Source organism: Pipistrellus kuhlii, unplaced genomic scaffold (assembly GCF_014108245.1).
Source record: "Pipistrellus kuhlii isolate mPipKuh1 unplaced genomic scaffold, mPipKuh1.p scaffold_m20_p_7, whole genome shotgun sequence".
NCBI lineage: Eukaryota > Metazoa > Chordata > Mammalia > Chiroptera > Vespertilionidae > Pipistrellus > Pipistrellus kuhlii.
Window position 1 is genome coordinate 54,454,560 of NW_023425573.1, and position 27,394 is coordinate 54,481,953.

The window sequence follows — 27,394 nt, forward strand, 5'->3', positions numbered from 1 at the left end:
AAGGGAGAGAGATAGAGAGCTAGAAACATCGATGAGAAAGAAACATTGACGAGCTGCCTCTTGCACACCCCCTACCGGAGATGTGCCCGCAACCAATGTACATGCCCTTGACCAGAATCGAACCTGGGACCTTTCAGTCCGCAGACTGACACTCTACCACTGAGCCAAACCGGTTTCAGCCAGAGCATGAAATGCTTGCACAAGTAGGGTCCCTAGACCTGGCCAGTGATCAGGGCTGATAGGGGCCTTCTGGCTGCTGGCCAGGGCCTTCCTTTGTTCTGCAGCACCCCCTGGTAGTCAGCACACATCATAGCAAGTGATCAAACTCTTGATCTCTCAATTGACCTCCCGAGGGGACACTTTGCATATTAGCCTTTTAAATATATATAGACTAGAGGCCTGGTGCAAAAAATTCATGCATGGGGTGGTGGTGGTGGGGGATGTCCTTCAGCCCAGCCTGCACCCTCCTGGTGGGTTGGATCAGGTCTAAACGGGCAGTCAGACATCCCTCTCACAATCCAGGACTGGTGGCTCCCAACTGCTTGCCTGCCTGCCTTCCTGATTGCCCCTAACCGCTTCTGCCTGCCAGCCTTATCACCCCCTAACCACTACCATGCCAGCCTGATTGATGTCTAACTGCTCCCCTGCCAGCCTGTTTGCCCCCAACTTCCCTCCTCTATTAGCCTGGTCACCCCTAACTGCCCTCTCCTGCAGTGTTGATCGCCTCCAACTGCCCTCCCTTGCAGACCTGGTCCCTCTCAACTGCTTTCTCTTGCAGGCCTGGTGCCTCCCAACTGCCCTCTCCTGCTGGCCATCCTGTGGTGGCCATCTTGTGTCCACATGGGGGCAGGATCTTTGATCACATGGGGGCAGTCATCTTGTGTGTTGGAGTGATGGTCAATCTGCATATTACCCTTTTATTAGATAGGATAGAGGCCTAGTGCATGGGTGGGGGCCAGCTGGTTTTCCCTGAAGGGTGTCTCTGATCAAGATGGGGGTTCCTTTGGGGCCTGAGGCAACCTTAGCGAGGGGTCTATGGTGGTTTGCAGACCGGCCATGCCCCCTGGTGTCCCAAGCAGAGTCCCTGGTATCTGGAATTTATTTACCTTCTACAACTAAAACTTTGTAGCCTGGAGCAGAGCCAAGCCTCCTGCTCACTGGTAGCCAGCAGCCATTTCTGTTTGGATTTGTTTACCTTCTATAATTAAAACTTTGTAGCCTTAAGCAGAAGCCTGGGCCTGCCAGGGTGTGTGGAAAGCTTTACTTCCTCTGTTGCCTGGGACAACCCTAGCATGCTCTCTCCAGCTCTGTGGCTGCTGCCATTTTTCTTGGGATTTATCTTCTATAATTGAAACTTTGTATCCTTGAGTGGAGGCCTCGGTCAGCCAGGGTGTGTGGAAAGCTTGGTTTCCTCTATTGCCTGGGAAACCCAAGCCTCTCAACTGCTCTCTGTGGCTGCAGCCATCTTGGTTAATTTGCATACTCACTCTGATTGGATAGTGGGCATGGCTGGTGGTATAATGGAGTGATGGTTAATTTGCATATTACTCTTTTATTATATAGGATGTTTTCAAAGGGAAGAATTAAGAGTAATAGTTAGAGATAAAATGTTGACTGCCTCTGGGTTGGAGTAGTTCGATAGTGAGCACTTGGCAAAGTAGTGAGCTTCTTGTCACTGGTAGCAATCGAATAGAGGCCTGCCCTTCAGGAGATTTCTGTTTGGAGTTGAGGCTTGTGGGGCTTCCAACCTAGGAATGCTGAAGTTTTATGAGTTAAGTGTTTTCTTAGTCCTCTGTCTCCAGGAGAAGACTGAGACCTTAAGTCTGTACATCTTTACTGGGGAACCTTAGGCAGGAATTAAGAGCAATAACACAGGTGTGAAGACGTCAAACTTTTACACCTGGAATGCCATATTTTTCCTCAATTTTGAGCATTAGGAACTAGTGGTGTTTTCTTTCTTTTTTTTTAAAATATATTTTTATTGATTTTTTACAGAGAGGAAGGGAGAGAGATAGAGAGCTAGAAACATTGATGACAGACAGTCATCAACCAGCTGCCTCCTGCACACCCCCCACTGGGGACGTGCCAACAACCAAGAATCAAACCCGGGACCCTTCAGTCCACAGGCCGATGCTCTATCCACTGAGCCAAACCGGTTTCAGCATTAGTGGTGTTTTCTAAAATTGAAATTCCCTGAGGGAAAATAAACCAACATCTTTCTGATTGTAATAAAGAGAAGGTAATATGTTTTCTTTATAATTATTAATGTTTTTAAATGTGCCTTATTTCTTCAGCATAATTTTCTTAAACATCCCTTTTCCTTTCTTATTTAAAATGTAGAACATGAGTGTTAGGACCATTCCAAGTCACAAAAATCTCAGCTCCTCTAAATAAAGGGATGTTTAAAAAACACACATGTACTTATAAACATAGGTTTACTAACATATACATGTACAAAACTTATTAAAACATATTATCTAAATATCTTTGCAAAAGATATAGGAATAGTCTTTGATGTTACTTCAAGTACTTTGAATTCTTAGAATCAACATCATTAAAATGTCTATACTACCCAAAGTAATCTATAGATTCAATGCAATTTCCATTAAAATACCAACAGCATATTTCAAAGAACACACTCCACAAAAATTCATCTGGAATAAAAAAAAGACCCTGAATAGCTGCAGCAATCTTGAGAAGGAAGAACAAAGTAGGAGGGATCTCAATACCAGATATTATACTATATTACAAAGCCACTGTTCTCAAAACTGCCTGGTACTGGCATAAGAACAGATATATAGGCCAGTGGAACAGAACAGAGAACCCAGAAACCAAGCTGTTATGCTCAATTAATATATTGTTTTTCTTGGACAAAGGATCTTGGCTTTCAACCAGAGTTCTAGTTCCACAGAGCAAGTAAGATGTATTTGATACTGATGCTGGAAAACCAGGGCCATGAGAATCATAAGCCTTTCCTGTATCCATTATTTTTGTGTACTTTTACTTTTTATTTTTAACAATAGAAATATTTCTGGTAATTTTTCTAATAATTCTTCTGTCTTCCTGCTTTTTTAGTTAATAGATTTTAATGATTAATAATTACAAAAGAGTTAATCATAACTGATATGCCTTGAGCAGCTATTATGTGCCAGACATTATTTAGTTATAGTAATCTACAGTTGAAAGAAACCTAGAGATTCTTCAGAAGCAGAGCCCAATGTTTGTGAAAATCAAACACTTCAAAGGATCCAAAAAAGGAGAAAACTTTTCTCCCAGGCCCTAAAAGCTTTACTTTAGTCATGGCAATAAGAGAAAGAACTTCAACAGAGATCTGCATCAAATATTGGAAAACAAACAAAATACCTGTCATTTTACGTTTCTTATGGTGATTTTAAATGAAAGGAAAATGAAACATATATATTACATCTTCTTCATCCATTAATGGACTCTTAAGTAATTTCCATATCTTAGCTCTTGTAAATATCGCTGCAATGAATGTAGGGATGCATTTATTTTTCCATATTAAAGCTTTCATAATATTTCTTTGGATAAATAACCAGAAGAATTGCTGAGTCATATGGTAGATCCATTCTTAAACTTTTGAGGAACCTCCATATGGTTTTCCACAGTGTCTGGACCAATTTGCCATCCCACCAACAGTGTATAAGAGTTCCCTTTCCTCCATCTCCTTGCCAACACTTATTTCTTGTCTTTTGATAGTAGCTATTCTGATATGAGCTGATGTCTCATTGTGGTTTTGATTTGCATTTCCCTCATAACCAGTGATGTTGACCATATTTTCACATGCCTGTTGGCTATCTGTTGTCTTTTTTGGAAAATGTCTATTTAGATCCTCTGCCCATTTAAAAAATATATATTTTATTGATTTTTTACAGAGAGGAAGAGAGAGAGATAGAGAGTTAGAAACATTGATGAGAGAGTCATCTTTTGGATGCCTCTTGCACATCCCCTACTGGGGATGTGCCCGCAACCAGAATCGAACCCGGGCCACTTCAGTCCACAGGCTGATGCTCTATCCACTGAGCCAAACCGGTTTCGGCGATCCTCTGCCCATTTAAAAAATATTTTTTATTGATTTCAGAGAGGTGAGAGAGAAAGAGAGAGAGAGAGAGAGAGAGAGAGAGAGAGAGAGAGAGAGAGAGAGAGAGAGAAGCATCAATGATGAGAGAGAATCACTAATCAGTTGCCTCCAACAAGCCCCACACTGGGGATCAAACCCACAACTAGGCATGTGCCCCAACTTGGAACCAATCTGTGACCTCCAGGTTCATAGGTTGATGTTCAACCACTGATCCATGCCAGCTGGATTTTTAATTGGGTTGTTTTTGTTGTTGTTAGGTTGAGTGAGTTCATAATATATTTTGAATATTAACCCTATATCAGAAATACCACTTGCAAATATCTTTTCCCAGTTGGTTGCCCTTTTGTTTTGCTGATGGTTTCCTTTATTTATTTTCTACATAAACTTCTGCTTTGGGGAATTAGCCTTTTGCTGCAAGAACACCCATCCTCACTATATGAGTCAGGTTAGGAAGCTTGAAGGGGTTCGATTGTCAATGGCAAAGTAAAACCTCAAGTGCTTAAACAGAATGTTTGACAGTGTTAACCAAGCCCCTGCTAACTTTAAGAACTTTCTGTGAATCATTCATAGATACTTCCTGAATCACTTGCAGAAAAATCTTTTTGGAAGAAATGCATGGCATGAATGCAGTTTCATCCTTCCTGATGTTAATAGTACTCTCACAGAAACACTTTTACATTCCTCTGCATCCTGAGAGATCAGAAAATATTCCCCTTCTCATGTGTGTGCATGCACCTGGAAACAGTATTTTTGCACTGAAAGGGAAATTGCAGAATTGCTCTGGCTCCATCAAAAGCCCTTTCAACCAACAAATATTTGTGTAGCGTTGCTTTAGGCTTTGTGAGGAAGGCAGCATTTCTGTCCTCAATAAGCTTAAAATGTATTTGAGTAGAAATTCAAATTAAAAATAGTTACATATGGCCAGTGAGTGTTGTCAGACTTGGGAGAAAGTGCCCAACTCCTGTGAATACATGTAAGTGTGTTATCAGTGTTTTCCACAGAGCCTGTTTTAATTATTTTTAATTAGTCCATGAATTCCTCAGGGACAGGACTACTAGTGCTTGGTAAGTTTTTGTATCCCCTGCAGCTTTTTTTTTTTTTTTTTTTTTTTTTTTTTTTTTTTGAGAGCGTGAAAGGGGGAGAGACAGAGAAAAACATCCATGCCAATTGGTTGTCAGATATGGCCCCACTGGGTCAGGATAGAACCTGAGCTTGCAACCGAGGTACATGTCCTTGACTGGAATTGAACCCATGACCCTTCATTACACAGGATGATGTTCTATCCACTGAGCAAAACTAGCTAGAGTCCCTCTGTAGCTTTTAGTGCACATTTGTTGATTGATGTTTAAGATCTTGGAGAAATTACTTTCCCAACTGTGTGAATTGTTTCCACCCCCCCTATTGCTCAGTGTCTCAGAAATTCTTTAAGAGAATATGTTTTTCCTCATACTGTGGCATAGTCCTTGAATAAGTGAGACATCAATTTTCTTATCATAAATTGATGAGATGGCATCATCTAATTAGAGGCTCATAGGAAGGAAATGAGCTTTGGAAGTCCTTAGTTCATCCCTTGTCCCAAAGCAGAAGTGTGGCATATTCCCACCTGTCACCTATTCAAAAGGCTGGTTGTGTTTTGGGCACGTCTTAAGAAAGGGGCTGCACAAGAGGGTGATCTCAGGCTTTGTTATTCACTGTGCCCAGAGCTAAAAGCAAGATCTCTATCTGTCAGGTCTCAGTTACAGACAATCTGAGCTTTTTAAGACTGTGAGAGCATGAGTGAACCGGTCTGGCTAAGCAGTTCAAACCAGTAGCCTTTAGTGTTCCAGAGTGTCAGCAACCTTTTGCAGGGTGACAGAGGTTGTAAAGAGAGGAGAGAGGCACTGAGGAAATAAGCAGGCTTAGAAATAAGACGGAAACAGCCTAGAACCAGGGACCAAGTATCTTCTTGAACAATGATTACATCTCTCCCAAGTCTTCCTACACCTTATTTTTATCTCTTTTCAGGGCTCTACAGAAATGAATGCTAAAATGCTTTTCAATCCCATTACCACCATATTGATGGTAGGATTTAGAAAACCAAAGGCTCAGAATTTATTTTTTAAATTAGAAGATGTTTATTATAGACTAGGCAAATTTATTTCTATGAAGCTCTTAGATACAGTGCCAGAATAATATTTCAGCCAATGCGTACTTATTCCTTCTAAAATTTGTCATAAGCAGAGGGGGAATAAGAGTCTTCCAGGATAAATCATGAAATAGATTGCCAGAAAAGTCCTCTTGACTCTATTGTAAATTTCTGACTGTCCATGGTCAGCATTATTAGGACAGGGGCTGGGCCCCTGTGGAAGAAATATATTCTGTCAACATTTCTTGAAATACTGTGATTGTTGAAGTTATAGGCAATGAATCAATCATAGGTCTATAAGTTGTTGCTCAGATGGTAGATTCATATTTCTGATTTATGAGTTAATAATTCATTCTTCTTCTACAGAGGTTAAAATGGTAGCTGTTTGAACAGAAAAACCAAAACCAAAACCAAATTTGAAATGTCATATGGTGTTTCTTTTCAGTGTCAGGTGGAAAAAAATCTTAAACCTAGTTTGAATAAAATATGCCCATGGTAGACCTGTGAATATTATTATGAGAATCTAATATCTGGAGGCAACACCAATGGACCATGAAGATGATCCCAGCCAATGAATAATGACAGGATTCAGGAGAGTGATACAGAATCTTTCATCCTGCCCCTGACGGGGAACAAACTCCTAATCTCAGCCAAAAAACAGTTCTTTTTTGTTCTTCTCCTACCTGTGGAGTGATAGGGGAAGAAATAGATGCTGTAAAATACTCTATTTTAGAGCTCTATTTTAGGGGTTTCTGATTCTAGCTCTTACCAGACTAATATTTCTGATAATATCAACTCTAGAAACTGGATTAAAAAATAAAATAAACAACTCTTCCCCCCCCCCCCCACACACACACACACAAATCTTTATGGAGTCACTAAAGAGCAATCTAGCCAGACAAGTCAGAACAGGCTAAGATTCCATAAAGAAAATAAATTGAGGTGAGTCCTGTCTTTATTGTTGCTTTTATCTCTTTGGACATGGCACCTAGGTTGCAAAAGTAAAAGCAGCAGTTTTGCATTCTGGCAGCTTCACTGGGAGAAGATACAAAAATTGAAATTTCAAGCTACTTAGACAACTGGGACTTGGAAATGCTTTGATGAAGGGAGAAATCTGCAGAGTGTTGAACTCCACATTCTGTGTGCAGTTTCCCCTTGAGTCATTTGGTAACTTCTAAACTTCATGTGCACAAGATGAGAGACAGAAACCCAGAAGAATACAGTTGCTAAGAGGCTGAGAAGCTAAGCTGCACGCTCATATTTTGGCAATTTGATGGTTACTGGGGAAAAACTGGAATTCAGGAAAATGCCTTCTCCTGCAAAGTTAGTAATAACAAAGTGATGTTCAGCGTCATCACTTTCATTTAAGATTGTACATGAAGGTTTATCAGTGCAATAGAACAGACAGAAAATGAGTCATGAGATTTAGAAACATTTTAAATTTCATTATTTGGAGATTATGTGCTTGTGTACATGGAAAAGCCAAAAAGTCCATAAACAAAGCATCGGGCTTGATAAATGAATTAGCAAGGTTACTGAATACAAGGAAACTATACAAAAACTATTGTTTTTCTATATAACAATGAAAATGCAGATAAATTTATTTTAAAAATGATAACTCTCCCCTTCACCCCCACCCCTCGGCTGCTGTGGCTTGCTTGGTTGGAGCATCATTCTGTACAGTGAAAGGTTTCATTCTGCATCAGGGCACATACTTAGGTTATGGATTGAATCCTTGGTTGAGTTGGGTATGAGAGGCAACCGATCAATATTTCTCACATTGATTTTTTAAAATATAGTTTTATTGATTTCAGAGAAGAAGGGAGAGAGAGATATAGAAACATCAAAGATGAAAGAGAGAATCATTGATTGGCTGCCTCCTGCATGCCCTCCACTTGGGATTGAGTCCACAACTAGAGCATGTGCCTTTGACTAAAATCTTGCACAAAATTTAACTTCAGATGGAATTAATGTGCTTCATTAGATGTGGAATACTTAAGTATGATATGCTAAAATGAGAAAAGTAAAACAATAAAGCTTCTAAAGGTTAATGTAAGACAATATCTCTATGACCACTAGTTGAGTTTTTTAAAAGGACACAATAACACTAACTATAAAGGAAAATCTTGATCAACTGGGTCTTATTAAAAATTAAGAACTTCTGTTCATCAAAACATATTATGAAGGAAGTCAAAACTCACCATAGAGGAGCAAAGATGTTGAAATGTGTATATTTATCAAAGAACTTATATTAAAAATTTACAATAAGATAAATAAAAAGACACTCAAATATGTGAAAGAATTAAATTGACACTTGGAGAGGAATATATGCAAATTATTAATATGAAAGGACATTCAACATCTTTAGTTAACAAGGAAATGCATGTTATATCAACAATAATATAGCACTACCTACCCATCAGGATGACTAAAAACAAAACAAAACAAAACAAAACAAAACAGAAAAAACAAACCCACGAAGAACAGATAATACCATTGAGCCTATTTTGAAAGACCATATCCTAGTGGTAAGTTTTTATAGTTAGCCAGTTGTAAGATTACACCTATTGTATATCAGTCATAAGATTATACTAGTTGTAAGATTATAGCTATTACTCGGATAAAAGCTACAATTCTTGGTATCATATTTATTACAACCCTTGTATTTAAAAAGATTAAACTAGCTATTTTATTTCTATTTATAATGGTGAATCATCAGTGATATATTCTACAAGTAACACAAGATTTGTCAATAGTTTGGTTCTCAGCAAAGCCTCAGTGGGTCTGAACTGGTCTTGGTAGCTTAAGGAAAGCTCCATTTTGGTAAGGAAGTGGTTCTGGCTTAGCCTCAAGGAGCCAAGTGAGTTTGTCTTGGTCTTGAGGCATCAAAGGCAGTCTGGTTGAGGATGGCTGTGGTCATGCGTGTTTTGCCCACTACTATTCATTTTGGGTAAGTGGGAAACAAAATTCTACCTAATTTTAGGTCCTTTAAACATATGACTCTTTTAATGTCTATAATCCTGGGTCATATCTTTGAAATAAGATGATTAAGGGTTTATAACAAAAATATTAAATTCTTCCAACCATGCTCTTCATTACTAGTTAATGTCAATGTGCAGCTCACAGAACTAACCACATCTGGCCCTTAAAAAGTGTTTATGTTATTTGAGTAAGTGAAAAGTAAATGAAGAACTCATATGCTTTCTGTTATAATTATTAATTTAGTTTTTCACCTGACCCATTTCTTCATAAGTAATAAAATAAACATGATGATTCCTTGGTATTCAAGTATTAAGTTGGTCATCTTAATAATAAAATTAAGATGTGGTAATAACACGAGTACATAATAAGTTGCCATTATTATAGCTAAAAAAGTGAATGAAGAATAGACAACAAACAGCATTTCCACAATAGTGCTACTGTCATTTTCTCAACACCTCCTAGTTGAGTCTCTATTAACAAAGAATTTTCATCAGCTTCATGGAAAATAAAAACTCTAATTTCCATTTTGGTATTATAGCTAATATAATGCTTTTACATATTCTGCAAGCACAAATCTTGTTTAAATTATGAAATTAAGAAAATAGATACAAGTCATTAATGACTGGCCTGGATTTCCCTCAAAGCAGAGCCTGAGTAGAGGCCTGGCATGAAAGAAGTTTATCTGAAAACCCATCACAGGGTGCTGGAGTGAAGAAGAAGAAGAGAAATTAAATAAGGAAGTGGAGAAAACCAAAACGTGGGTGTGCCCTTGAATTGGCCTCACTGTGGGTGACTGATGCATGATTCTGCAGTATCTTCTGAGTAGCCTCCTGAAACGAGCATCAGAACCATCCACTCAGGAGAGGAAAGAGGGAAGCATGTATCTTTTGGTTCTGATCTCCAGTTGATCAAGGGTAAGCTCAAGGATGATAATTTCCCTATAGCTCCAGATTCTGTGTACACTGACACCAAGGGGGTTTTCATGGCTCTTCCATGATACAGCATCAGAGAATCCAGGAGCAGGCATGATAGGTACTTGAAGCAGGCTCAAGTGAGATGCTGCAGATGACATCTGTCCCAAACTGTTCAAGAGGAAGTAGGACTGATTGCTGTAGTGGTGACTAGAGTAAGGAGTGGGATGAGAAGATTCAAAATGGCATATGGGAGATGTCTGATAAAGTTTTCATCATTGAAACTATTAATCTGGTCTTTTAAAAAGTACAAGAAATTAAAATCAAATTCAAACCACTTTAATTAAAAAGGAAATTTAATTTCCTTAAAAGAAAAAGTCTAGTCATGGAAAGGCAGTACAGTATAATGCACCTCTGAATTCAAACACTGGGTAAATTGTAAGTCTTTATACTTACTAACCATATAACACTTGGTGAATTACTTAGCCATTCTGTACATCTATTTCTTCATCTGTGAAGCTGAGATAATAGGATTTGTCTCACAGGTTTACTGTGAGGATTAAGTGAATTTATAGCAGAGTACCTGGCTTATACTATTAATCATGATCACCATTGTCATTATAATATGCCAGGACTGACCAGCAGACCCTGAGCTATGGATGAATGGATTACTCTGAAACACTGTGAAAGAGAGGCTAAGGGACTGCTTGGCTATTGGAGCAAACAGACCTGGTTTACTTGGTTAGAGGGAGCATCATCCTGTACAGTGAAAGGTCGAGAGTTTCATTCTGCATTAGGGCACATACTTAGGTTATGGATTGGATCATCGGTTGGGTCGGGTATGAGAAACAACCTATCAATGTTTCTCACATTGATTTTTTAAAATATAGCTTTATTGATTTCAGAGAGGAATGGAAAGAGAGATAGAAACATTAATGATGAAAGAGAGAATCATTGATCAGCTGCCTCCCACAACTGGGCAGATGGCCTGCCTGGGAATTGAACCATGACCTCCTGGTCCATAGGTCAACACTCCACCTCTGAGCCACACCGGCCAGGCCATGTTTTAGAATTTTAAGTAGTTATTTATGGTGGTCTTTCCTTTTATATATTTTGGCTTTCCTCCAATATTCTTGCTAACCCCATGGTGATGATAAAAGCCATATTATGTTAAAAGCTACTAATTTTATGGTTTTAAGTTTTTTTAATCTTTAATTCACTTGTAATATATTTATTTATTCCCATTTTTTGCTATAAATTTTTCCATATGTTTAGCCAGTTAACTCCATGTATTTTTACTAAATAGTTAATCCTCTCCCTTATTTGAAATGTCCTCTATACCATGTATTAAATGTCTATATGTGTGCATATGTAAGTTTACAAATAGTTGTTTCTGTACTTTCTATTTTAACCATTAATCTCATAGGATTTCACTGGAAGTAGAAGAGAAATGGAAATTACTTAGCAATCCTGAGCAGATAGAAGACAGGAGTGAGGAGTGGTGAGATGTTTTATTACAGACATTAACATTTTTAAATTAAATTTATTGGGATGGCATAGGGTAAATGATCATATAGATTTCAAGTGTACATTTCTATGATACAAGATCTGTATATGGCATTGTGTGTCCATCACAATGTGAATGTGTTACAAATCCAAAATGTTAAATTAAAAATATGAACTGCATAGTCAGTTGAAATTCCAATGTTGCTTTGGTTATTTTTTCTGTTTTCCCTGTATTTATTTATCTTTTAAATGTTTTATTGGTTTTAGAGAGAGAGAGAAAGGGAGAAGGAGAGAGAGAGAGAGAAACATTGAATTGAGGAGGAAACAGCTATTGGTTGCCTCCTGCATGAACTCTGACTAGGTGACAGTTTGGTGCATGGGATGACAATCAACTGAGCCACACTGACCAGAGCCAATATTTATTTTTATTTAAAATTTCTTCTTTGTTGAAACTGGTTTGGCTCAGTGGTGTCGGTCTGCGGACTAAAAAGTCCCAGGTTTGATTCCGGTCAGAGGCATGTACGTTGGTTGCGGGCACATCCCTGGTAGGGGGTGTGCAAGAGGCAGCTGGTTGGTGTTTTTCTCCCATCGACGTTTCTAGCTCTCTATCTCCTGCTTCCTCTCTGTAAAAAATCAATAAAAATATATTTAAAAAAAAAGAGGAAAAAAAATTTCTTCTTGGTTACTTCAGAATTATTTAAAAAAAAATACTGTGTGTGTTATGACGTTGCATTTGAAAGTGGAGAGTTGAGTACAAATGTACATTTTCAAAAGTCCTTGTTTAAATTCTGATGTTCATCCATTAATAGCTTTCCAATTTTGAAGAAGTAGAATATTTTTAGACTGATTTGCTTGGCATAGTTGACAAAAACGTTGCTGGAATTATTCACTGTGGCTTTCCAAATATGTTCTCTCTTATTTGCATACTGCCTTGAGGGAATTAATGTTTGACTACTCAAAGTTTGACCCAGCTCACATGGGCCATCTGGGAGAGGAGTTTCACTAGTCAGTCACTCAGTGACTGTAGTGTGCGAAAAGTTGGAAAACCAAGGATAGATTTACTGAGCCTCTTACATGGATTAAACTACAACTATGCAGTGAAATCTGCTAGTATAAAAATGATGGTTTTCCTAATTTCAGAATCATCTCTTGGTTCTGTATATAATTTATAATATTCCACTTTATAATATTCAATAACATTTTTGTTCAGGAACAGGACATTATATAGTTATTATACCATAAGTTCACTCAGTTGGGTAGATGCTGCCTCACAGATAGTAAATATTAGTTTTACATAGGCAGATGATCTGCTTACTTGGCCACTCTAATAAAATTGAACTAGAAAATCTGATTTGTGGAAAAGTCATAAAAGAAAAAAAAAGGGGGGGTTATTAGCATAAAAAATAGTAGTAGTTTTGTGAAAATTTAATAGAAAAGAGAGTTAGTTAATGTAATTATTTTAAGTCTTTCTGATTTCAATGATGCTTAATGAATATTCTCTTTATACCACCCAGGATGTGGGTATGATCCCTGAAAATTTTTTAGACATATTTGTCCAATTAAGGGACTCACATTTTTGGCTACAATCCTTTTGTGCCTTGGTACATATTTATAGAAACATTTACATTTATGTTTATATTTATATTATATTTATATTTATTTTTTTTACTTCATTTAATTATTTTCTAGCTATTCTATTGATAATGGGCATTGCAAACAATTAAAATTCTAATATACAGGAAGGAAGTAGGCCTAGGATTACTATAATTTTGGCTACTTTATGTTTATGCAGTTTTAATATAGTGGTAAAACTACCAAATGTTTGACAATTTTTTTGGTTATTATTACTAATTCTTTTTTCACATGAATTTTCTGTTTGTTTACTGTTTCATTTTATTTGACACTTTACTAGAGTCAATAGTTACAGGAGAATGTTTACATCACTAGGACTGAGACACCCTCTCAAATGTGCAGGCTCATGCTAATAGCTCTCTGATACATAACTCGAGTTATTTCATTTCAGTCTGTGCCTCTTGATCTGCCTCCCAGAGCCTGCCCAGACTCTCCTGTCTTTTCTCCCTGGTACAGATAATTAGACGACTTGAGATTCTACCCCTAATTACCATTTGCTCCATTTGCAAGTGGATTATTTACTTTCATTAGCACCAGGGGGAATCCCACTGCCAGAAATGCACAATTCCACTTCTGTTTTGACTCTTCTCATTGGTCAAACTCCAAATCACCTCACGTTTGGACATGAATCTTGGTGTAGTTTCCTCATTCTTGTTTTGTGTGTCTCCACATAGGTCTAGGGGTGTCGAACTCAATCAGAGAAGGGGCCAAAATCTAAAATCCAGCCTAAATCTCGGGCCGAATGGTTTACTGAACAGTCATAAACTGTCATTGTGATGGAAACGCAGCGGAGTGCAGTGATGACAGCGCGGTGCGGGCCACATTGCAAGGTCTGGCGGGACGGATTTGGCCCGCGGGCCTTGTGTTTGACACATGTGGAGGTACTCCCTGCCTACACTGCTCTGAAACCACTGGCTTCCCCCACTGTGTTTATACTAAGTCCCGACACGACACTCACCTCCTGTAGGGCCCGCATTCTACCCTGAGTGACACTGTCTATGCCACACCATCACTTCAGCCCCAATGTCAGTTCCTCGGACCTGTTGCTACTGCCTTCAGAGTTCCCTCCTTTGCTTTCTTTGCTCTCTTCTCTCCTGCACTTTCCTAGGACATCTTTTTTTTCTTCTTAAAATACTTATTTCATGTGTAACTTGCCAAGGACCTAAATTGTTCTCTGCTACCCTGTCAAAGACCATTTAAAAAAAATTTTTTTTCAATTATAGCTTACTTTCAATATTATTTTGTATTGATTTCAGATGTAGAGCATAGTGGTTAGACAATCATATACTTTACAAAGTGTTCCCCCAATATTTCCAGTATTCACCTGGCATCATACATTGTTATCACAATATTATTCAACTGGATTCTCAATGCTGTACTTACATCCCTGTGACTATTTTGTAATGACCAGTTTGTACTTTCTATTTTTTTAAATATATTTTATTGATTTTTTACAGAGAGGAAGAGAGAGAGATAGAGAGCTAGAAACGTTGATGAGAGAGAAACAACGACCAGCCGCCTCCTGCACACCTCCTAACAGGGATGTGCCCGCAACCAATGTACATGCCCTTGACCAGAATCGAACCTGGGACCTTTCAGTCAGCAGACCGACGCTCTATCCACTGAGCCAAACTGGTTTCGGCCAGTTTGTACTTTCTAATCCCTGCACCTCTTTCACCGATCCCCCAACCTCCCTCTCCTCTGGCAACCACCAGTCCCATCTGCTCTCTATGTCTATGAATCTTTTTCAATTTTGTTTGTTCAACAAAAAAAAACAAACATTTGGTTTTCCAGGTCTTTTTTTTGTTAGACTCTCAACTTTTTTTTTTTTTTTTTTTTTTTGCCTTTTTTGTGGATTTGTTGGGTGACACTGGTTAACACAATTATACAAACTGCATGTGCAGTTCTACAATACATCCTCTATATACTATTGTGTGTTCATCACCCCAAGTCCAATCTCCTTTAATCACCATTTATCCCATCTTTATCCTCTCTGACCTCCCCCTGCAATCACCACACCATTGTCCTTGTTCATGAGTTTTTTTCTCTTTTTTTTGCTCAATCCCTTCACCTCCTCACCAGTGTGAATTATGTGGTCTAGTCCAGTGGTCTGCAAACTCATTAGTCAACAGAGCCAAATATCAACAGTACAAGAATTGAAATTTATTTTGAGAGCTAAATTTTTAAAATTTAAACTTCTTATAATACAAGTTCTTCAAAATAGACTGGCCTAGGCTGTGGTATTTTGTGGAAGAGCCACACTCAAGGGCCCAAAGAGCCGTATGTGGCTCGCAAGCTGCAGTTTGCAGACCACACCTCTAGTCAGTGTAACCAACTGAGGAGGGATTTTTGGACTGGAACTCACGGTGTTCCCCTGGGCAGAAGGCTCCCCGGATTCTTTGTTTGTAGGCTTCCAAGAATGAATCCACAGATGGAAGGTGGTATAGCAAAGTTGAAAATTTATTGAAGAGTAAGTACAGATTCCCAGTGGGGAAGGAGAAGGAATTTCACAGCACAGACTCCCACTGTGTGTGTAAAAGCTGCAGATCTTTGTGCCTTGATATCCCCTCTGACTGGTCACTATTCCCTTGGATTGGTTACTATAGTAACTTCTGAGCCCAAAGGTCACCTCACATGGGACTTGTGAGGTTTCCCTCCCCTCCTTCCTTTTATTTTGTAAATATAGACCTTTTGCTGTTTCCAGCTCCCTTATTCTATGCAAATGTGCCTGTTGCAGCTTTTCAGCTCCCCTATTCTATGGAAATATACCTTCTGCTGCTCTGCAGCCCTATGCTTCCTCTATGGTCCCCTAAATTTCTACAATTTCCTATGCTTATCTTTTTTAACCCTAAAAATTTCTGTTCACAACCTTTTATCATTCCTATATCTTTAAACCATCCTCTTACTGTCACGCTTCAGAGGGAAGGCAGAGGAAGGGGGGGTTGAGGGAGGGGGGAGATCAACCAAAGAGCTTGTTTGCATATAACTGTTGAAACCTGTAAAGAATTTTTTTGTGAGTTTATTTGAGCCAAAATTGTCGACACATGCCGGGAAGCAGAACCTCAATGGATTGAGATAATGCTCGGGAGAATGGCGGGTTACATTTCTATATTTATACATTGCAATCAAAGGAAAGGGATGTAGGTGAGTTACATGAAATTCATTGGCGATAGATTAGGGAGGTGGGACAGAGCAAAGTGGGGAAACCTCTGGGATAGGGTAAAAGGTTAAATGATGGACATGAGCTTCTTTCGCAGAGATGGATGCAGGATACTCTAACGTAATTAACAGTTGACAATTAACTTGATAACAATAACAATGAGGAATGTCTCGAGGCCATTTGTTGTGCCCTGAGGGGTCCGGGGTAAAAAGGAAGTTACAAGTTACCCAGACTTCTCGCAGATATGTTATCTTAGATGCAGGAAGGCAGAGGGGCTCAGTAAAAGATCAAAGTTGATCTTTGTCAGGTGAAATATCTGGGACATGACTACCTACTATAACCTGTTAGATATTTAATTTTTAAACCATCTCCTGTGGTTATCTTAGGTCTCTGGGTTTGCAAGACCGCCACACAGGCCTTCCCTGAGCTTGTCAGGTTAGCTTGTGGCTCTTTTCTTTCACATAACTATAACCAATGGACACAGAGAGTGGGGTATGAAGGCCTGGACTGGCAGGCTCGGGGAAGGCTGGGAGAGACAATGGGGAAAAGGGGGACATATGTAATAATTTCAACAATAAAGAATTAAATTAAGAAATAAAAAAATAAAGATTATTTGCACATTTGTTCAAGTTTTAGCCTATCCATATCTCCTCCATGAAATCTTCTTTAATAATTAATCTTCATTCTATGGCATTTCCATAACCCCTAACCTCCCCCCTTGCCCCTCACTCAGTTCTAAAGGCATCGAGAGTTTGTAACACATAGTTTAACCCTTTTAGCTTCCTATGGGTATGTCATGCTGAATCTGTTATGAAGTGCCTTTGGGGGCAAGTAACAGACCTGACTATAGTGCCTTGAACATGACAGATATTTATTTATTTTTGGTGAATGAGATGTTAGGAGGTAGGAAGTTTGCCACAGTGGCTCCTTATGACTCTCCGTTCTTTAGTCCCATTTATTTAGTCCTCAACTTAATGATATAAAATGATGCAGTAGCTCCAGCAAGAAGGGTCTACTAGTAAGTGGTCAGCCTATTTCAAAAAGCCTTCTGGAAATGCTGCCCAATGAAAGGCTACCATTTTCTGCAAGGGAGGTTGGAAATTCATTCTTTAAGACATTCTCTTCATGGCTTCCCCAAATCTAGGGATTCTGCTGGTAGGGAGGAAGAGAGGATGGTTACCCTGGGGTATCTGTCAGCCTCTCTGACACGCGCATAAATGCATGGCCTCTCCTTCCATTTAGCTGCAGGGACACAGCAGGTGTTGGCCTTGCTTTCCTGAGCAGTGGTGAGGAAAATAAACTATAAATGTATGACAAATCAGGATGTACTTCTTAGTTCAGGAAAAGTATTTCTTTCTTACTTTGTCTAGTACACTACTCTTTTTTCCAACGAGTTTGCAGGAAAAACTAACATATTCAGAAAACATAAAAGACAAAAATAAATGTAAAACTTGTTCATCTATGAACATGATGTGTTTGTTTTTTTTCCACCGGGAAAAAAAATGATATAGGAGAATCTGAATTTCATTGCTAGACTACTGGGTATCATTTAACATAATTCTATATAATAAAAGCCTAATATGCTAAGTGTCTGGTTGTCTGGTGACTGGTCGACTGTTCAACCAATCAAAATTTGATATGTTAATGATATGCTAAGGGAGGTCAATTGCTCGCTATGATGTTCACTGACCACCAGGGGGCAGACATTCGACCAGTTGCTATGACATGCACTGACCAATGGGGGTCGATTCTCTGACTGGTAGGTTAGCTTGCAGTAGGGTTCAGCCAATGGGGACTGAGAGGGCTGGGCCAAACACACCTTGGAGCCCTCACTGGCCAACTGGCCCTGATTGGCCCTGATAGGCCTCAGTCAGGACAGGGTGAGATGGGGGCTGACAAGCCCTGGAGCCCTCCCACAGTCCTTCCCCAGCCTTGATAATGCACTGGTAGGTCCTTTGGCCTGGCCTGCACCCTCTCACAAATTTGGGACCCCTTGGGGATGTCAGAGAGCCAGTTTCAGCCTGATATTGCAGGTCACTCCCCTCAGGAGGGCGCCAGACACAGGTTTCACAACTGGTGAGTGCTGCTATGGTGCAAGCCTCTCCTAATCAGGACTGATTGAGTGAGAGCCTGCAGCAGGTGCTGTGGGGTTGGGATGAGCAAGAGCAGCAGATAGGAGCTGCAGGCAGCTTTGGACTGCAGGTTTCAGCCCAAACCCCACAGACCACCCCGAGGTATTCTACCCATGCATGAATTTGTGCACCAGGCCTCTGTGTCTAATAAATACTCCTCAGCATGGCACACAATTCTGGATCTATGTAAGGATGTTACAGGCTGTCCTTGGGTTATATCAGACTTGATATATGTAAATCTCCCATCCTATCTAATAAAAGAGTAATATGCAGATTGACCATCACTCCAACACACAATAGCTGCCCTCATGTGGTCAAAGATAGCTGACCCCATGTGGGCACAAAATGGCCACCACAAGATGGCCAGCTGGGGAGGCCAGTTGGGAGGCACCAGGCCTGCAAGAGAGGGCAGTTGAGAGGAACCAGCCTGCAAGGAAGGGCAGTTGGAGGCGATCAACCTTGTAGGGGAGGGCAGTTAGGGGTGACCAGGCTGGCAGAGGAGGAAAGTTGGGGGCAAACAGGCTGGCAGAGGAGCAGTTAGTTGTCTAACTGCTGGTATGGGAGTGGTTAGGGGGCAATCATAAAGGCAGGCAGGCAAGCAATTGGGAGCCAGCAGTCCTGTATTGTGAGAGGGATGTCCGACTGCCAGTGAGGTCGGGCCTAAACCTGCAGTTGGACATCCCTTAGGGGTCCCAGATTGGAGAGGGTGCAGGCTGGGCTGAGGGAACCCTGCCCCTGTGCATGAATTTCATTACGGAGGAATGGATCTCTGACATAACCCGAGGACCTACTGTAATATTAAATTTGCAAGTTTTGAAGGCAGCTAATGCAGTGATTTGTTAACCCAAGTAAACTGGCTTTGTGTTCTTATCAGAACCTAAGCAAAGACTATGCATGATAAATATTTGCTGTAATTTGTAGTGCTATGTAGATAGCCATTGGGAGTATGCCTGCTTCAACTGAAGGGTGTTTTCCTTCTTTTGTGAAACACAGCAAAGCTCCTTTTGTCTCCTGATCACAGCTCTAATTTTCCCAGCTGGATGAATTCGCCAAGTTGAGATTCTGGGAGGTTTTAACATTAGTGGAATCTACAAAGCGCCAGAGGGGAACAAAACCTGTGTAGGAAACTTCCACTCTCCAGGCTCCTTGGTGTTGGTTGCCACAGCTACCAAGGCTGCTGATTTCTCTGCTTTGCATTCACATCAGAAGAGCAGCCCTCAAGGCGGGGGTGGGGAGAGCTTCATTATATACTGACATTGCAATTTGTTTTAATATTCATATTTAATCTACCATGCTAGTTAGGAAGACTCAGCTAGGTGGAAGATAGGTAGATAAAATGTTATACAATCCAGATGGCAGATCATAGAGGGAATGAAGCTGCATTTATGATTCGTCTCTGAACTTTGCTACCATTTATACTTTGGCTTGAACCAATGTTAGAGGGCTGTATCTATTGCTGCCTCTCCCACAAAGAGGATACAAGAACCATTGATTTAAATATCTATAATAATAAAAGTGTAATGTGCCAATTAGACTGACGTCCTTCTGGACAACCTTCCGGATGAAGCCGGGGCTGCAAGGGAAGCTCAGGTCCCAGTGCCAGAGGGAAGCCAGTGCCCGCAGCCGGGGGAAGGAAGGCCTACTCTTGCACAAATTTCATGCATCATGTCTTTAGTATATATATATATATATATATATATATATATATATACACACTATATGCACCAATATCAAAATAGCAATTAAGATAAAACCAAACCAGCCTGTCCTGGGTAAAGTTTAAGTATATATTCATGTATAAATACTGATAAATCATTTTGAAGCCTTTGAGTTCTATAATTTATTTAGTGATCTTTAATTGACATAGACCTACTGCAGCCATTTTTAGGGAAAGTTGCATAGTGACAGGTATATAAGAGCATGTTAACAATAGATTTACAGTATACATATTTTCATTTCCAAAATATATGCTTTATCAGTGATAAAGAGGTCTCTAAATTCCCTCCACTTTCTTGTCCCTAATCTCAGTTTTGAAAAGAATGTGGTGTTGTACCTTTTTCTTTGATGTGATGGCATTACCGACTGCAAAATACTTATGCGTATTTTTTAAAGTTAAATAACAGCTATGAAACACTATTTTGTAAAATTTAATTTTTCTTTGTTAAAGAAAAGCATGTTTGTTTGCAGTTTGCATTTTTTTAAAGACTACCAGTGATAATCTTTTTTTAAAAAATATATATTTTATTGATTTTAGAGAGGAAGGGAGAGGGATAGAGAGATAGAAACATCAATGATGAGAATCATTGATCAGCTGCCTTCTACATGCCCCCCACTGGGGATGGAGCCCACAACCCAGGCATGTGTCCTTGGCTGGAATCAAACCTAGGACCTTTCAGGCTGAAGCTCTACCCATTGAGCCAAACTGGCTAGGGCTGTTTGCAGTTTTTAAACAACTTCTATCAAGGCTTCTTGGGAAGGGGACAATTTTTTTGAACATCTATTATGTTTTTCTCTTACTTTCTATACATGGTATCATTTATAAAGACACTATTAAGTGCTATTAATTTACTTTTCAGATGTGGCTAAGAAGAGGATTTCATATTCACAATCACAAAACCAATAAATAAGAGACATAGAAGTATTTCTAGCAGAGACTATGTTCAATCTAATCCCAAAACCCATATTCTCTTCATCAACTTGGGTAGACAAACCATGCTAGGATTTGAAGAGATGGCACAATATAATTATTCTTTGTTTCGATTTTTATCAATCATTAAATTGCCTATAGGAAATTTGATGTAGATATTGTTGAATATAATCTATATTATACTAGAGACCCAGTGCATAAAATTCACGCATGGGTAGGGTCCCTAGTGGCTGCTGGCTGCTGGCCCAGGGCCTTACTTTGTTCTGCCCCTTGGTGTTCAATGCACATCATAATGTGCAATTGAACTCTCAGTCGGTTGAACTCCAGAGGGGACACTTTTCATATTAGGCTTTTATATATATAGATAGTACTGGAGGCTGGATTTCATCCCCAGCAGCCATTTCCCTTTTCTTCAGTGAGAGACCTCCAATTTTCTTTGGGGAATCCTTATGGGCCCAGAGCAGCTAAATTTAACCCTAGTTTCAAGGGTATATTATAATACACAGGCAAAGCTAATCAGTGCTTTCTGTTCTTCTGGCCACAATGATTAGTTCAACAATTGAATTTAGAAACTTAGCTCATCCAATCGATTTGAATCTCAAACTTATTTTGGAATTCTGGGAAAAGGTGCTTCCATTTAGGTAATGTAGATTTATATTTTCCAGCCCCATTGATTTTAGAATAGGCCATGTGGCTTATTTCCACCAGTGACACATACTAGGAAGTGTTGTGTGAGAACTTTAAGAACCTCATATATTTCCACTTTTATCCCCTACTGCTGTAACCCTGGCAATGTCCTGGATAGGGGCTGCTCCATCAGCCTGGGTCCTCAAAAAAGACTGTGAAACAGAGCCACATTGTAGCTGACCGACAATGAAAGTGTACAGTGAACTGAAAATAATTTTTTGTTGATGCAAGTCATTAAAATGCGGAAGTTATTATTATTATTATTATTATTATTATTATTATTATTTTGCAGCATAACTTAGCCTAAATGGTGAGGTGTAGTGGGGTGAGGCTGGGGTTACTGCAGCCATTTTTGTAACATGAAGTCAATCTAATGACAAAGCTGACATAACGAGGAAGCAGAATCAAGAAAATCAACGAGAAAAACAGTTGAAACTGATGATGCTATGGCTACAGTCACTTTATAGCTAATTTTTTTTTATTGAAGTGAATCAATATATTTGTTTATGACAATGTTAATTCAATTTTCTGTTTCTTGATGCCAAAGCAAATAAATTGCTTTATGTAGCAAATCATAAATTCCACTTTAGTTTCTCATAACAGGCATCTGAAATAAACTTGAAACAAGCCCAAGCAATTTAACTTATAAGGACCTGAAAGTCCATAGCTAGATCAATATTGACAAAAGATGGAAGTCCCTCAATAGGCAAATTTAATAGAAAAGTAGGTGGATGCCAAATAAGAACTATAGTAAGGTTATTATAATAAGATACAAGTTATTTTGTTAAAAATAAGTGAGGAGTTTAAACTTTTCAAAATAATTTATGTTTTCAAATGTATAAACAAAGATTTCTGAAGAGTGTGGGGGAAAAGTTAAAGGGGTCCTGGAGTGATGTTTTGAAAGAGCCTTGGTTAAGTTAGCACAAATTGATCAGATTTTCTTTCTGATCAATCATTAGGTTTTTTTTTTTTTTTTTTTTTTTTTGGGGGGGGGGGGGTGTGTTTCTGTTAGAAAAAAAAAAAAAAAATTAACAAAACTATGATGACCGAATAGCAAATTAACAGCAAATGGAACATGCAACACTCACAAAGTGAGAGTTTTCCCTTGTGAAAATGATGCTATTCAAGAGTGGAGAGGAAACTTCATAATGCGCTGCCTGCAACAGCCAGAGTTAAAATTGGGCTTCCCCATGGTCAATTTTTCTATTCCAGGAGAGGTATTTAGTAAGGTCAGAACACTTTCCCTCTTTGAAATAGTCATCAGCTTATGGGAAAAACTTTCTGCGTCTCCCCCTCTTCCAACCCCAACATGTGAATGGACATTTAAAAGCAAAAAAACTGTACAAGTAGAGGAATAAAAAAACAACAACTAGTAATATTTTTAATAAAACAGGAATAATAGAAATGTAAAATACAGTAGCTTTGGATATTCTGTGTATTAAAGCTTTACTTAATTTTTTATTTTATGTAAAATTTTTGAATAGGGGATACTTTTACATTATTAAACAGACAATACCAAGTGGTAATCAATTAAGTTTTGCTCCCACTTTTACCCTCACTGGTCTCTTTTCTTCTGTCATCCAGAGGTAACTATATTATTAACTACTAAGTTCCCTCAGTATTTTTTATGTAAAACAAAGGAAATGCATATATGTATTGTTATTTTCCTTCTTTCTTACATAAAATGTAGCACATTATAGGCTACATTTAGTGAACCTATTATATAGGTTCTGTATTCTGCTTTTTTCACCTAATGATATCTCTTAGAGAACTTTTATTATCAGAACATCAAGAGTTTTGCCATTTTTTCTTATGTCTTCATAGTATTTATCATGGCATGCATGTACAATAATTTATTTAACCAGTTCCCTGCTGATGAAAAGCTGGATTATATCCTAAAAAAAAAAAAGCAACAACAATTACACATAGTGCTTTTGATAAAAAACCTTTATATGTTGCTTCATACATGTTCACTAATTATTTGCAGAGAATGAAAATAAAGCCAGGTCTTAAAAATATAGTCATTCTCAATTTGGGTAAGCTTTTAGATCAGAGTCCTCATTTGTGTTATTTTTACTACCTAAAGGTATTTATTTCTTCACTGTCCAAGAAAAATGGCTTTCTTTTATAAACAAAAACAAGCTATCTAGATATGTGGAAGAAGGGACTAGGTTTTATAAATATTCAAAGGGCTAACCCGTTATCTCTGCAGAAATGTTTTGCATCAAGATTGATGGAAGAAATGGCCATTTCCATAACAGCCATGTAAATAACATATCCCTCCATACTGGCTTTCTCACCTTGACCTCCCTTTTGAATCAACTACTTAATCTGAGGGTTTGTCTTCTGAATCATTTCTCATAATCATTCCTTCTCTTATATTCCTTTTCCTATCAGATGCCTTTTCCAATATTGTTGCTGTGTCATCAATGCCTTTTTATTCCATCTATTGCTTTAAAATATGCAATTTGTTATATAATACCTATATAAATTCTTCTTTATTTTTTATGTAGAACTTATAATATGGAAAAAAAAAAAGGGCAGATTGTGATTATTAACCAATGGAATATTTGACATTACATGTTTAGTATATACTTAGCCTATAAATTCTCCTTTAATGTTATTACTGTTATGTTCTCAAAGAATTCTATTGGATAATTCCTATTTTAATGGAGATTTATTTTTTATTTTTATTTTTTTAATATATTTTATTGATTTTTATAGAGAGGAAGAGAGATAGAGAGTTAGAAGCATCGATGAGAGAGAATCATTGATCAACTGCCTCTTGCACACCCCCTACTGGGGATGTGCCTGCAACCAAGGTACATGCCCTTGACCGGAATCGAACCCAGGACCTTTCAGTCCGCAGGCCTACGCTTTATCCACTGAGCCAAACCGGTTTCAGCTGGAGATTTATTTTTTAATGATTTTTTTCTCCCCCCCCCCCCCCCCCCCCCCCCCCCCCCCCCCCCCACACACACACTCAATGGAAACTTAAAACATGGGTAAGCTTTTGTTTTGCTTTATTTTTTCCTTTCCCCCCTGTTAACGTAAAAAAAAAAACACGTTGAAATCTGTAAAGAATTTTTGTGAGTTTATTTGAGCCAATCTGTTGACATATGCTGAGAAGCAGAACCTCAATGAATTGAGATAATGCTCCGAAGAATGGCCAGTTGCATCTGTATTTATATATTGCAATCAAAGGAGGGACATAGGTGGGTTACATGAAATTCATTGGTGATGGATTAAGGAGGTGGGATAAAGCAAAGTGGTGAGAAACCCCTGGGATTGGATAAAAAGTAAAGTGATGGACACATATTTAGGTGGGTGCAAAACAATTAACATGATGATGAAGCAATTTGTGGTATCTGTCCTGGCACCCACCACATTTGGTTGTCCTCCAGGGGCTCCAGAGAAAGAGAAGTTACAAGTTACCCAGACTTCTCACAGATATGTTATCTTAAAGGCAGAAAGGCAAATGGGCTCAGGAAATCTAAGTTGATCTTTGTCAAGGAAAATACTGGCCTAGGACATGACTGCCCACTATTACCTGTTTGTAGTTAAATATTTAATTTTCAGACCATCTTTTATGGTTATTTTAGGTCTCTGAGTTTGCAAGACTGCCACACAGGCCTTCCCTGCGCTTGTCAGGTTAGCATGTGGCTCCTTTCATCCACACCCCTCCTTTTTTTTTTCTTCTTTTTTCTTTTTTCAAATATATTTTTATTGATTTCAGAGAGGAAGGGAGAGGGAGAGATAGAAACATCAATGATAAGAGAGAATCATTGATTAGCTGCCACCTGGGGATTAAGCCCATAACTTGGGAACTGTCAAAAAGACGTGGGCAGTGAGAATTACTTCTTCCAGTCTGTTTATACCTCTACCTTCTTTGGCACTGAGACTTCTAAATAGGAAAGCTTATAGGGATGTAGGGACACAATAACTTTTTAAAACTTGAATTTCATTGTTGATACTATTGCAGATGTCCCCATCTTCCCCAGCCCCAACTTTGCCAACCTACACTCAGCCCCAGGTCCTCATTTCCCTCTACCTATCATCAAACTGTTGTCTGTGTCCATGAGTTATGCACATATCTTCTTTGGCTAATCTTTTCACGTTTTTATTTTATTTTTTAATTTAAATTCTTTATTGTTGAAAATATTACATGTCTCTTTCCCCCCCCATTGATCTCTCCCTGCCTGCTCCCACCCCCAGCACATGCCCTCATCCCCTACTGTCTTTGTCCATTCCATTGGTTAGGCATGAATATAAGTCCTTTGTTGATCGCTGACCCTTCCCTCCACCTTTCCCTGCCTTCCCTCTGGGGTTTGATTGTCTATGATGCTTTTATGTCTCCACGTCTATTTTTGTTCATCAGTTTTTGTTGCTCATTATATTCCACAAATGAGTTAGATCATATGATATTTATCTTTCTTCATCTGCCTTATTTTGCTTATGCATAATGCTCTCCATGTCCATTATGCTGGTGTGATTGGTAAGAATTCTTTCTTTTTTACAGCAGCATAGTATTCCACTGTGTAGATGTACCACTGTTTTTTTAATGCACTCATCTGCTGATGGGCACTTAGGCTATTTCCAAATCTTAGATATTGTAAATTGTGCTGCTATGAACATAGATGTGCATATATCCTTTCTGATTGGGGTTTCTGATTTCCTGGGATGTATTCCTAGAAGTGGGACTACTAGGTCAAATGGGAGTTATATTTTTAATTTTTGGAGGGAACTCTATACTGTTTTCCACAGTGGCTGTATTGGTCTGCATTCCCACCAGCAGTGTATGAGGGTTCCTTTTTCTCCGCATCTTCACCAGTACTTGCCGTTTGTTGATTTATTGATGATCGCCATTCTACAAAGGTGTGAGATGGTACCTAATTGTCATTTTGATTTTCATATCTTGGATGATTAATGACTTTGAGCATGTTTTCATATGTCTCTTGGCCTTCTGTACGTCCACTTTCAAAAATGTCTGTTTGGGCCCTTTTCTCATTTTTGGATTGGATTGTTTATCTTCTTTTTGTTAAAATGTATGAGTTCTCTATAAATTTTGGAGATTAGATCCTTACCAGCTATAACATTGGCAAATATATCTCCCATACAGTGGACTTTCTTATTGTTTTGTTGATGGTTTCTCTTGCTGTGCAGAATCTTTTTATTTCTGGGTTCTCTGTTCTGTTTCATTGGTCTATATGTCTGTTCTTATGCCAGTACCAGGCAGTTTGAGAACAGTGGCTTTGTAATATAGCTTGATATCTGCTATTGTGATCCCTCCAACTTTATTCTTCTTTCTCAGGATTGCTGAGACTATTTGGGGTCTTTTTTTTTATTCCAGATGAATTTTTGGAGAGTTTGTTCTAGGTCTGTGAAATATGCCATTGGTATTTAATGGGAATTTCATTGAACCTATAGATATATTTGGGTAGTATGGACAGTTTAATGATGTTGATTCTACCAATTCATGAACATGGTATGATCTTCCATTTGTTTATATC